Below are 11,654 nucleotides of genomic sequence, written 5' to 3' on the forward strand. Positions count from 1 at the left end.
GAGAGTCTCCAGAAGGAAGCTGGTTTTGGAAGGAAGACACAAGGCGAGAACGGGACGTTTTTAGGGAGTCCTCCCGAGAATTTTGGCACAAGTCACTGGATTTTTGGGGGGTCGTTGGTTTTTAAATCGTCAAATTCTCTGTCTCTACAAAAACAAAACAAAACAAAACAACAGAAACAAAGCTCAAACTGCCATCAGGAGCTGAGAGCTGTTCCAGGGAGGAGGAGGGAGAGCAGAGCTGCAGCAGGACCACGGCTCTGCTCCGAACGAAACGCAGCCGCCAGAGCTGGAGGATGTGGTGGGTGCTTTTGTATTTTTGATGAAAAAAAAAAAAAAAAAGAAAAAAAAAAGAGACAATGACCATTTGCATGCCTTTGGGAATGTTCTCCATGTCTGTTCCTACGAGCTCTTTTATCACTTAGGGCAGATCTCAGAGCTGGCAGAGGAGGATGTTGCTGCATGAGAACCCCGGACTCCTCCTCACCCCAATCCCATGGTGGGCTTTTTAAAGGAAGGCAAAATCAGGCGTTCCCTGTGAACCCACACCTTTCTCTGTGCACCCAAAGGGAGGTTAGCACCCCTGGCACTGAGACAAGAGCCTGGTTAATGCCCAGCAGCAGCACCAAGGCACGGAGAGCCCCTTCTACCCACTCACACCCCGATGCCACGGCACACAGAGGCTTCAGCGTGATCCAGCCCCCACCACTGCCAGTGCTCACCCCCCCCAACCCTCTGGGGCTTCAGCTTAGGGCCTTCCAGGAGATTTTCAGGGGCATGAAGGAGTTTTAGACTCCTGCTCCTCTCCTTGCACCCCTCACACAGCTCTTCTCACACAGCTCTGAAAATCTCTGGCGTCCCCGGAGCTGCCTGGGGGCAGTTCTGCCAGTCGTTGTATTATTTTTTAACGTTTTGTATTTCCCACAACAAGAAAACAGACTCTGCTCCTCCCACTCTGTCTGTAGGCACCACAGGCCCTGCCATGTCTTCCACAGCACCTGGCTCCCTCAGCCCATCCCTGTGGGAGCCAATGCCCCTGGAGGCTCCATCCAGCCCCAGCCCTTCTCCTGCCCGCTCTCCCCTCACTGCTGTGGGGACTCCCTGGGCTTGGCCCTCTCCCCACCCACCCAGACTATGCAAAGCTCCATTGCCTGTTGTTTCAGCCAGGCTTTGTGACTTCTGGCCACGTCCATTGGCTCCCTGAGTCTCTTTGATCCAAACTTTGGGGACACATGACCAAGAGCTGCACTGCCTGACCTTTCTGTTGTGTCCAGCTGAAAACCTGTGACCTGAGAGCAGAGACTGACTGAGAAATGTTGTCCTGCAGGGCACCTCTGCTTCCTAACACCAATCTCCTGAAAAACACCCCAAATTTAGACCAAATTCAATGCTTCCCAGGGCTTGTCTGCATGGAGAATCTACCAAAAGAAACCTCACAACATGGTAACTGCTTGGCACTGACTCCTGCCCCGGGCTCTGAGTGGGCACATGGATTAGCACAGGGTAGGGGTGGGGTGTAAATCCTGTAGTTACTCTGTAGTAGCTAATGTGCAAAGCCACGGGCATCTCTGTGAAAATTCTCCTGTCACCTTTTTGATTGCTCCTCTTTCAAGTGGTTTTTTCCACTAGATGTTGTTTGAATCCAGGGGGTGAGAAAGCCAAATCCCCCAGACACGCTGTCAACATGTTTTTCTCCACTGCAAGGGATGCCAGGGGCTCACAGCAATAGCACATCACTACAGCACTTTCTTGGGCTCCATTCCCATCCACCCCTTTGCCAGCACTCCATCTCAAACTGCTGGCATCTAAAATGGACCAAATCTGCAACTTTTCTTTTGCAATTTATCTTTTGTGAGTTCAGCAAACAGGGACTGCTGAGCATTGCTGGGTGGGAGCTCCCTCCTCCATCCTCTGTCCAGGAACTGCCTCTTTTCCTCCTGAGCCCTTCAGAAACCCTCCCTTGGATGTTCAAACTTTCATTTTATGGCTATTGAAATCCCATCAACTCCCCCAAACGTTTCCTTCTTTAACACTTGGACTCAAAGGTTGCTTGCGGGGGAACACGTGGAGGTTTTTTGGAGCTACATAAGGGCAGTGCTGCCTGTCCCTGATTTCCTGCCCTTTGCCCTTGGAGCTGCTGGAATTCAGCTGATGGGAAAGCCCAGGAAGCTCCTCCTTGGGCAGGAAGGGCCCTTTTTCAGGGAAAAGTGCTGGAGGCAGTTCTAGGACTTGAGAGCCCTGAGCGTTTATTAAGTAAGGATTTAAATGCTCTTTTATCATTATATAAAGCCTTTCATCTAAAGTGCTTCTCTGCATCCGAAGGATTGAACCCTGCCACCCCCCACGAGGTGGGCTCACATTACTGCTCTAATTGCAGGGATGGCAAATGCTCAGGCACTGAGCAGCTCCCAAACCAATCCCCTTTTCTCTTCTTTTCTCTTCTTTTCTCTTCTTTTCTCTTCTCTTCTTTTCTCTTCTTTTCTCTTCTTTTCTCTTCTTTTCTTCCTCCTCCTTAACACAACCATGTATGAGCACAGATTTCCTTGGAATCTGTTTTTTTTTTTTTTTTCAGTGGGATCTAAACAAACTGTGCCCCACTGTGGTTCCAGATGGGATTCCTGCAGCCAGAGGAGGGAGGGGGTTTGTGAGGCAGCTGCACTGCTCCTGCCAGGAGAATCCCAGGCCAGGGCAGCACAGAGCAGTGGAGGTACCAGGATTCCCTTGGATGCAGGAGAAGACAGAAGATTTCCCCAAAAACCCCGGGGTGATGATTTCTTTGTGCCTCCTGTCTCATTGGACAGCTCAGGTGATGCTTCTCACCTCACTATTAAGTCCAACAAAAAAGAAGAGCTAAGACACTTGAATCCCTTTCATTCTAAAATCTTCCTGAATTGTACTGCACCCTTGAACTCAGGATTTTTTTTTTCCTTATCCTGCATTTAAATCCAGAGGAAAGCCTCTACAGTCATCCCTGACAAAATATTTACTCTGCTTGTAAGCTGCCTCTGCAGTGCTGGAGGAATGAACTCTCCAGGGACACCCACAAAGTCCCTTGCCCTGCTCCCCCACCAACTTCTCCACATTTTTTGCAGCCTGTTTTGCAAAGTTTTTGCCACTTTGCTCTCCCCATCCCCCAGGGTTCCTTCCCAGCCCAGCTCCCTCTTTGGCTCTTTTGGGGTGGAATTTGCTCCTGTTTGTGAAGGAGGAGGCTGCAGAGCCCCCAGCCCTTGGCACACACTCACCTGGGCAGGGTTACAGGGAGGGTGATGATGGCAGATCTTCACCCTGAGGCCGCCAGGCACAGGCTTGACTGCATCCCCCAGGGAACTCTCCTGACCTCAGCCTTTAGCACACGAGAGGGCAAGCACAAAAGCTGTGCCAGGAGCCCTTCCCTCTCCAGTCCCACCCAGCAGCCCTGTTCCTTATCCCCCAGATCTCTGCCACCTGCTGCAGCCTCCTCTGAGCACACCCATCGGAATTCTCTGTGTTTGCAACTAAAACAGGCACAAAATCCTGGCCAGCTCCTCCCCCCCTGGTGAAGGAAGGGTGAGAGCACGGTGACAACCCAGCCCTACCTGCCAGGGAAACTGAGCCGGTAGGAGGAGAGCTCTGAAGGGATGGATAAGGTGGGAAATGTCTCTAAATGTAAACTGGAGTAGGAGTTACCATCGACAAATGTGGGATGGAAACCCTGGTGGGATGGAAATCCACGGGAAGGATTCTCCCAGCAGAGCTGGGGCTGCTGGCACCTCCCTGGGCTTCTCTGCCAGGGTTTGGGGCAGAGCTGGGCTCTGTGGGGTGCCACAGAGAGGCTGCTGGCTGCATCAAGGCTGGATTAAAGCTTTAAGCTGAACCAGCAACAAACTTGGCTTGGTTTTGGAGCAGCTGCAGTGACCCAGGGTCAGAGAAGGTCTGGCCCAAGTCAGTGGGGTCACAGCAGCACCCTGCAGGCACCAAAGGGATCTGAGCCCCACCAGGGGAAAGAAAGCCACCAAAGGACTTCAAAGCTGGCTGTGTTAGGGATGGGTTTGCTTTTTCTGGCTGGTCTTTCACCCTGTCCCAGTTTCCTGCTCTGTCCCTGCTCTTTGCTGGTTTTACCACGCTGTCCCCTCAGCATCCCCGCCCCCAAATTTGCTGTGTTAGGGATGGATTTGCTTTTTCTGGCTGGTATTTCACCTCTCCCTGCTCTTTGCTGGTTTTACCACGCTGTCCCCCCAGCATCCCCATCCCAGAGCTCTCCTGAGCCTCAGAGCTCTCTGTCCCTCCCTCTGTCCCTCCTGTCACCCGGACAGGTCCTGCTGCAATGAGATCTCATCTCTGGGCTCGGGGGGGGCTCAGGGAGCTCTGACCCCGCTCCAGCCCGCACAGATTTCTCCATGCAGACAAGGGGAGCAGATCCTGCCTTTCCCCTGCAATGGAATCTCCGTTTCTGTTCACTCCGAGCCCAGGGAGAGGCTGCGGGAAGGCTCCCGCCGGGCTGGCCCCACCCCTGCCCTGCTTTGTTACTGACACAGAACCGCAGCCAGGGCTGCCCTTCGAGCTGAAATTATTCCGATTTAAGCTCGTTTTCCTTTCAGTATACAGCCCTTTAATTTTGGCAAAAAACAGATAGGTTTGGAGTGAAAAACTCCCCTGCTTGGGCCCAGTCCAAGGGGGTGTGGGGGGATAGCAGCCTTTTCAAACTGGGAATATTTGTAAAGCATTTGCTGACACCAGTAGGTAGCAAAATTCCAACCTATAAATACCCATCCAGGATAAGAAACATCAGAAAGGGAACGCAGGATTCACCTGTAAGGCAGCCCTGACACCACCTGGGAGCCCTTAGAAGGTGCCAGGATTTGATCCTTGGCATGGAAGTGCAGGGTCCATCCCCCCACTGGGAGAGCCACAGCTCACACACAGCATGAATGCACCAGGAATTGCAGCTGGGTGCTTCTCTTTGCTGACAAATGTTTCTTTTTCTGCAGGATGGTATGGTATATCTTATATACTTTCTTTGTATTTCTTGGCATGAGAAAAAAAAATTAAAATGTAACATGCATGGTCAAAGCTGAACTGTTTTTTTTCTGTCTAAATGAGAAAAGAAATAATCCAAGCTATTCATTCAGTGATTGCTTCACACTCTGAGAGCAACCAGTTGGTATTTTGGGTGCAGTGGGTTGCAAATAATAGGTAGAGGCAAACCCTCCCCTTGTAACAGCACCTAAACCAGTAACACCCAAACCAGGGCTCCTGAGGTTCAGCTTCACATCTCAGAGAGCAGCTGCTCAAAGCTCTCAGGGCCATCAGCCAGGGTTAATTACTCACAGCCACACAGGTCCCAGCTGACACCACACTTCAGCTCCTCCTGTTTCACACCAAGGCTGGCTTTGCACAAAGCCTCTGTCACTCAGCCACAGCATCTCCCCACCCAGCAGAGCCAGAGGCATCACTGTCTGCACAGCTGGGCTTGCAGGGCACCTCTGAAGAGCCACATTTATCTGTCCTGCTGGAGACACAAAGTGTGGATGTTTAGAAAGCCCAGTGAAAGTCACTCCCTGTGATTCAGCAAAGCAAAGAGGGTTTGGGTTGGTGCTACCTGTGAGCAACAAAAGGCACCGAGGGCTCTTGGTGGGGACAACCTTGAAGGAGCAGATGCCACTTGCATCCCAGCCCAGGAGTCTGAGGCTGCTTTAAAGCATCTTCAACCTTCTTTGTGCATTGCTGAAAGCATTCAGCAAGCCAGAAGACTGAGCTGAAAAAAAAAAGAAAGAAAAAAAAAGGGATGGCTTTGTCCTGGAGGAGGAGGAGGAGGAGGAGGAGGAGGATTTGAACCACACAGAAACCCCCAGGCTATGGAGAGATTCCCCTCAGTGGTGAGATTCCCCCCCAGCAGCCTGACCATGCCACCAGCTGCAGCCCCAGACTTCAAAGGCCAGCCTGGGCTCTGATGTTTCACTGGAACAAGGCAGTGCTGAGTTCTTCAGCTCCTGTTTTATTAATACCCTGCTCTGATGGGCTCATGTATAATAGATTCACACAGGAACAGCAAGAGGTTCATGTCCAATTTCCACGTTGCATACGTTCTCTGCTGAGCACTCTGGGCTCTCCCTTCACCTCCCAGGGTTTCTCTTCTCTGATAAATTTGCATGAATTTGGGGTTCAGGCAAAGGACAGAAAATTGGCCACCAGTTCCTCAACTGGCTTCCATGACTTTGTTCCAGTCAGGAGCAAGGAATTAAAAACACAGGGAGTACATTTCCATTTTCTCTCTGGCTCCTAATGCTGGCTGCTGTTGAGAATGAGCAGCTCAGGGATTCCTTGGGCTCTCCAAAGCCTCTCAGGAAGTCATTTGGGAGGTGATGGAGCCCTGGGCTCAGCAGCCACACGGGGAGAGCTCAGGGCTGCAGAGAGACTTTGTGATGAGCAGCACATGAACATCCTGGCCCTGGTGTGCAGAGGTGCAGCCCCCAGCATGGGCCCAAAAAGAAAAGATTGCACCCCAAATTCTCCCTGCTCACAGAACAGCTTCTTAGCTGCAAAGATTTGAAAAATATTAAATTTGGGTATATTGTGGACATCAATATTTGAAGCAGCTCACCAAACACACTCCTGGTAGACAACAACAAAAGAGCAGAGAAAAAATGAATTTGTCTTTGTGAGGGTGCTGAAAGGCTCCATCTCCCCATTTCCCTACCCAGATCCAGCCTCCCCTCTGCAGACAGGAGCTGTTCTGCAGCTCTGCACATTGCAGCCAGTCCAAAGCTGTCTCTGCTGCCCTGCAAACACAGTGGGAGTGACACAGCCACAGCTCCACATCCCCCCTGAGCCCCTGGACCAGGAATCCAGCTCAGCATGGAATCAGTGGGGCTGGAAAACCCCTCTGGGACCATCCAGCCCCTCTGAGATCATCAAACCCAACCCATCTGAGATCATCCAACCCCTCTGAGATCATCAAACCCAGCACTGCCATGCTCACCACGTCCCCAGGTGCCACATCCTTGTGCCTTTGAGCCTCCCAGGGCTGGGGATTCCACATGATCCCACATGGTGGATGTTTCTGTCACATCTCAGAGGAATTCTTTAGTCAGACAAGTTTGGTAGACCTTGCACAAGCTTGGGTTAGGTGGTGAGGATTTGGGATTTGTGTGTTGGAGGTGAGCCTGGCGTGCCCAGGTAAGTGGGAATTGCACCAGCAGATCTGCTTTAAATCAGGGCTTCTGCTTTATTGCTGGATCCTCAGAAGGTGACACCTCTTAGAACACCTAAAATAGAGAAATGGGGATTTCTCCATGAGCTCAGCTACCTCGTTTATGGGCTAAAAAAGCCCAACCAACTGACAACTGCTGGCCCTCATTGTTTCCAGCTTAGCTGTGATGTGAGATGCTATTCTTGGTCAAGAGCTGCCAGTGCTTCTGAGGCTTGTGAAGTTGTTTGCTTTAATAGCACACAGCATGAAGCAAAGCAAAGACTTCCCAGCAAAATGCTCCTTCTGCTGAGCTCACTGCACCTCGCTGCCTCCTGGAAATGTTTAATTACAGCCTGAGGATTCCCAAGCCTTTTCTTCCAATTATTTGATCTCAGGTACAATTTCATAAAGCCCTTGCTTTATCCTCCTTCCCAGCAAGGATCAATGCAGATGGATCATTTCATCAGCCCCAGATGGGCAGACAAATAAGCCAGTCCCTGACACCCTGTGCTGTAATTCCTCACTGGTCTGGAGCAGCTGGCCCAGGTATGCAGCAAACAGCAGGAAAATGAAAGGAGCTCCTGTCTTTAAAGCAATGCTCTATTTCTACCTTGATTTTTGACTGCAAACCATAGTGGGTATAAGCTGAATTGTCCTAAAAAATGAGTTAACAGCTCTTCTTCCCCTGCCCAGAACTCCCAGACCACCAGCACTCACCTCCCAGGGGCACCACGACTGCAGAAGGAGCTTGGCTGCTGAGGTAAGGAGCCCCATTTCCTCAGGAGGAGTGGGAGAGGCTCATTCCCCTGGGATGTGGCTGTGGTTAGACCTGAGGATGCTGGTGGTGCTGCAGGATGGCCAACCCTGCCTGCCCTGGCAAAGCTGACTCCAGGAACTCAGGTTTTCCCAGACCAAACACACACACATGCACCTGAGTGAATGGAAAGGATCCAAATTCCTAAATCCCCCCAACAGAATCCCTCCTTAGCCCTCCCAGGGTGGCACAACTCGATCTGAACTCACCCTGAACTATTACAAGAACTGCTCATCCCACTGTGTTTGTTGGTTTTTATTTTAACACAATTTCATCTAAGCCAAAGCGTAGGCTTGGCAATTATTTACATTTGCTGAAATGTTTGGAAACACAGGAAGAGCTGGCCAGCAGACCCTGCTGCCAGGAACACACAGGCTGGAGGTGCAGTTGCTCCCAGTACAAAGACCTATTTGTGCAGAGAGGGCAGACACACACCAGCAGTGGTCCCTGCTGGAGCCTGAGCCCCCTCCTGCCTCTTTCCAAACTTCTTTCTTTACATAAGCAGTGCATGCTTTTATAGACCTGAGTCACAAACCTCCCCACCTCAGTAATATTTTGAAGTAAATTTAGCCCTGGTGATACATGCCTGACCTAGAGGAAACTGCATTTACAGCACAGCAGGGAAATATCCACATGTCCCCCCTCCTGCACTTGGGTGTTGTTCTGACCAAGCCCCAGGGTCATTCCAGCCTCCCCTGACACTTAAAGTGGGGGACACACAAAGGATCCCACCAATTTCCAGTGGGAACAAAGTCCTTGCAGGGTCCAGTCACTTTTTAATGTAATAAATTGTGGTTTGTGTGCCCACCTGATCAGCACTTTCCCAGCTACTCACGATTTCTTTTTACACCTGCAACATTCCTGAGCATCCTGCAGAGTCTTTAGAAAAGGCTCCCTTTAAAAACCTGAGGTTTCAGCAGCATTTCACCCTGGAAGAAGCCAGCTCAGCACAGCCCTGGAGCAGGAGGCTCTGTAGCAGATGACATGCCCAGGCACAGGCACCATGAACATCTTGGGGAAGTTTCCACTGTACAGCTGGCAGCTCAATGGGGCTTTGCAACCTGCAGAGAGGAGCTGCTATTTTCAGTGCAGCTTTAGGAAGACAAAGGATGAAGAATATTGTCCCCACTTCCAAGAACTCTGCATCAGACAGAGGGGTCTGGGCAAGGGAGATAAGAGAAGAAATAAACCATTGAAACCCTCCCTGCTTGCAGCATTTGGGGGAGAGCCCCACGCTGTGCTTGTGCACCTCAGTGGTTATCAGTGAATTTCCTTCAGGTTTGCCTTTGGTTGATAAGCTCCAATCACCCTGGACAACCCTTCTGGAGCTCAAAGGGTGCATTTTTAAGAAAGAAAGGAAAATTATGAAACCAAAAAAAAAAAGAAATCCAAAAAAATGAGAACTGTCTTTGAAATGTCTACATGAAGCTGAACAGGAATGAAGGGAGAATTGGATGGGCAGTGCAGTGAGCAAAGCAACACAAGATGTAAGATCTGAACAGCCCCGATGGCAGGAGACCTCTCCAAATCCACGGGGTGCCAAAACCAAGACAACCAGAAAACAACCCGCGAGGAGAGGATGGCAAAGGCTGCACCAGGGGGGCAGAGGCTCTGATTTCCAGCCAGGCTCCTCCTGCCTCGCTCGGAGCGCTCTGGAATCTGGGTTAGCAAAGCCTCAGGGTCCCATTAGGAACAAAGAACACGGGAAGGGCTGCGCCAGGCGGGGATGGAGCAGGGCAGAGCTGCAGCACACGCCTGGCAGCAAGGGGAGGATGAAGGCGACAGCCGGCTCCGAGTGTTAATGAGCACAGCCCAGCTGCCAAGGCACGGCGCTGGCAGCACAGATTTTCTACCTGGAGATGGTGGATAAAAGGGAAAAGGCAACACCAACTGTAAACATTGAGGTTTTCTATTAAAACACTCCAAAATCGAGTTCACGGCGCTGTACACCGCCCACGTTGGGTGAAAGGGAGGGAACAAAGGCACTGGTGTGAATTTCTAATGGAGGGCTCGGCTCCCTTTCAGCAGGAAAGCTGCTGGGGAACTGCTCATCCATAATGCAGGAAACAGCCACTGCGCCCAGCCTGCCAGCAAGGACAGCACTTCCCAACACGAACAACACCACTCTGGGAGGCGGATGGTTAAAAATATATATCCTATGCCTGTGCCACAATAAATTATTGACTGTACAGGGAGCAGGAAAAAAGGATTCAGTGCCATTAATAATTTATTTTCTAATCCAAACGAAGATGGAATTTTATGCACCACTTATTACCAGCGCCGCAACTGGAAAAACTCACTGCACTTCCACTGTCTGGAACCAGAACTGCCTCTCCATTTGCAGGAGTTTTTTTGAAGTTTCTCCTTTAGCTTGAGCCATACAGTCAAAGCATTCCCTTGGGAGAGCATCTGGTCATTCCTGAATATTTAGCAGGCATTAAGGATACAGAGATGTATCCCTGCTTTAAGGCAGCGTTTACAGGCACAGCACGACAGCTCTGCAAGGAGAAATCCCTCTCCTCACTCCCAGGTATCACAACACCAGGCAGCCCTGCTGCTCTGAGAATACAAATTTGGAGTGGCACTGAAAGATTGAGCATTGATTGCAAAAGCAGCAGGCACAGGTGGATCCTTCAGGCACAATGCTGCTTGGCTTGGACTCTGTAACCTCAGGGTAACAGAGTCCCCTCTGTCCTGAAAACAGAAATTCCCAGAGAGAGATCTTCTTTTTAACACTTACCTCTAAAGAAAACCATCCCTGTTCCACCTGGTGAAGAAACCAAAAAAATAAATCCAGGGAAAACCACCACAAGTATAATCAGCTCCCTCCCAGGCAGGAGAAACACAGCCCCTCAAACCATTTTGGGTCAGGAAAGGTTCCATCACATCTGATATTTGATACAAAACCTGAGAATACACAGATTTGTATGTCCAGGGATAATTCTAAAGGGGTGGGATGAATCCCCTCTGCATCTTCCCTGAAGTTTAGGTAGGCAAAGATTGTTGAGGGGAAAAAGAACCAAGCACCTGCTTAGAATTCTAATTTATTATTAAATTACATATCAAAGCCTTTTTTAAAATGTAATACATACAGAGAATGCACAATAGGTGAGAACAAAAATAATTACAGTTACAATAGAAGTTTCAAGAACGTGTATGAAAAGAAAAAAAATCAGAAAGTGCAATCAGAAACTCATTTACAAGGTATGGGATGTTTTGTGAGAAAGGGCTTTGTTTGGGGTGTAGAGTTTGTTTAACTGCTTTCCTCACTCAGTAGCACACAGACCAACAGCTGCTTCTGTATCAGAACTCAAACATGGTTGAGTTCTGGTTGAAACTGGTTCAAATGTGCAGTGCCAGGAGAGGTGCAGGGCACAGAGGGCACTGGAGATGTAACCTGGCTCAGCTGTGGATCACTGTGCCTCTCCTGTCCTGCACATTCCACAACCCAATTCTGCTATAAGGAATTCCAGAACCATTTCCTCCTTCTGCACTGACAGCTGTTGCCCTCTCCTTCCTGTCTCAAATGAAAGCTTTGGGACAAAACCAGTAAAAACAGGAAAAGGTTATGTCTCAAGTGACCTTGGGAAACAAGTTGCTACATTTAGAGAGTTAAAACTCTCATTTATAGTTGTGACTAAATGAGCTGCACCACCAGAAAGGGTGGAGCAGCCT

At 50.0% G+C, this 11,654-nt stretch overlaps 1 long non-coding RNA gene across 3 annotated transcripts; it reads right to left on the reverse strand.

Annotated features, from left to right (window-relative positions):
* Nucleotides 1-5,346: 5,346 nt before the first annotated feature.
* Nucleotides 5,347-10,853, reverse strand: LOC127060280 (uncharacterized). Of its 3 annotated transcripts, XR_007779163.1 has the most exons (4): nucleotides 7,883-10,853; nucleotides 6,956-7,241; nucleotides 5,576-5,731; nucleotides 5,363-5,485 (listed from the first exon to the last, which is right to left on the reverse strand). It is a non-coding gene; the product is annotated as an uncharacterized LOC127060280 (long non-coding RNA). The 3 variants fall into 3 exon arrangements; XR_007779162.1 differs by having other exon boundaries at nucleotides 5,347-5,482; nucleotides 6,956-10,853; XR_007779161.1 differs by having other exon boundaries at nucleotides 6,956-10,853.
* Between the last annotated feature and the right edge of the window lie 801 nt (nucleotides 10,854-11,654).

Source organism: Serinus canaria, chromosome 19 (genome assembly GCF_022539315.1).
Source record: "Serinus canaria isolate serCan28SL12 chromosome 19, serCan2020, whole genome shotgun sequence".
Lineage (NCBI taxonomy): Eukaryota > Metazoa > Chordata > Aves > Passeriformes > Fringillidae > Serinus > Serinus canaria.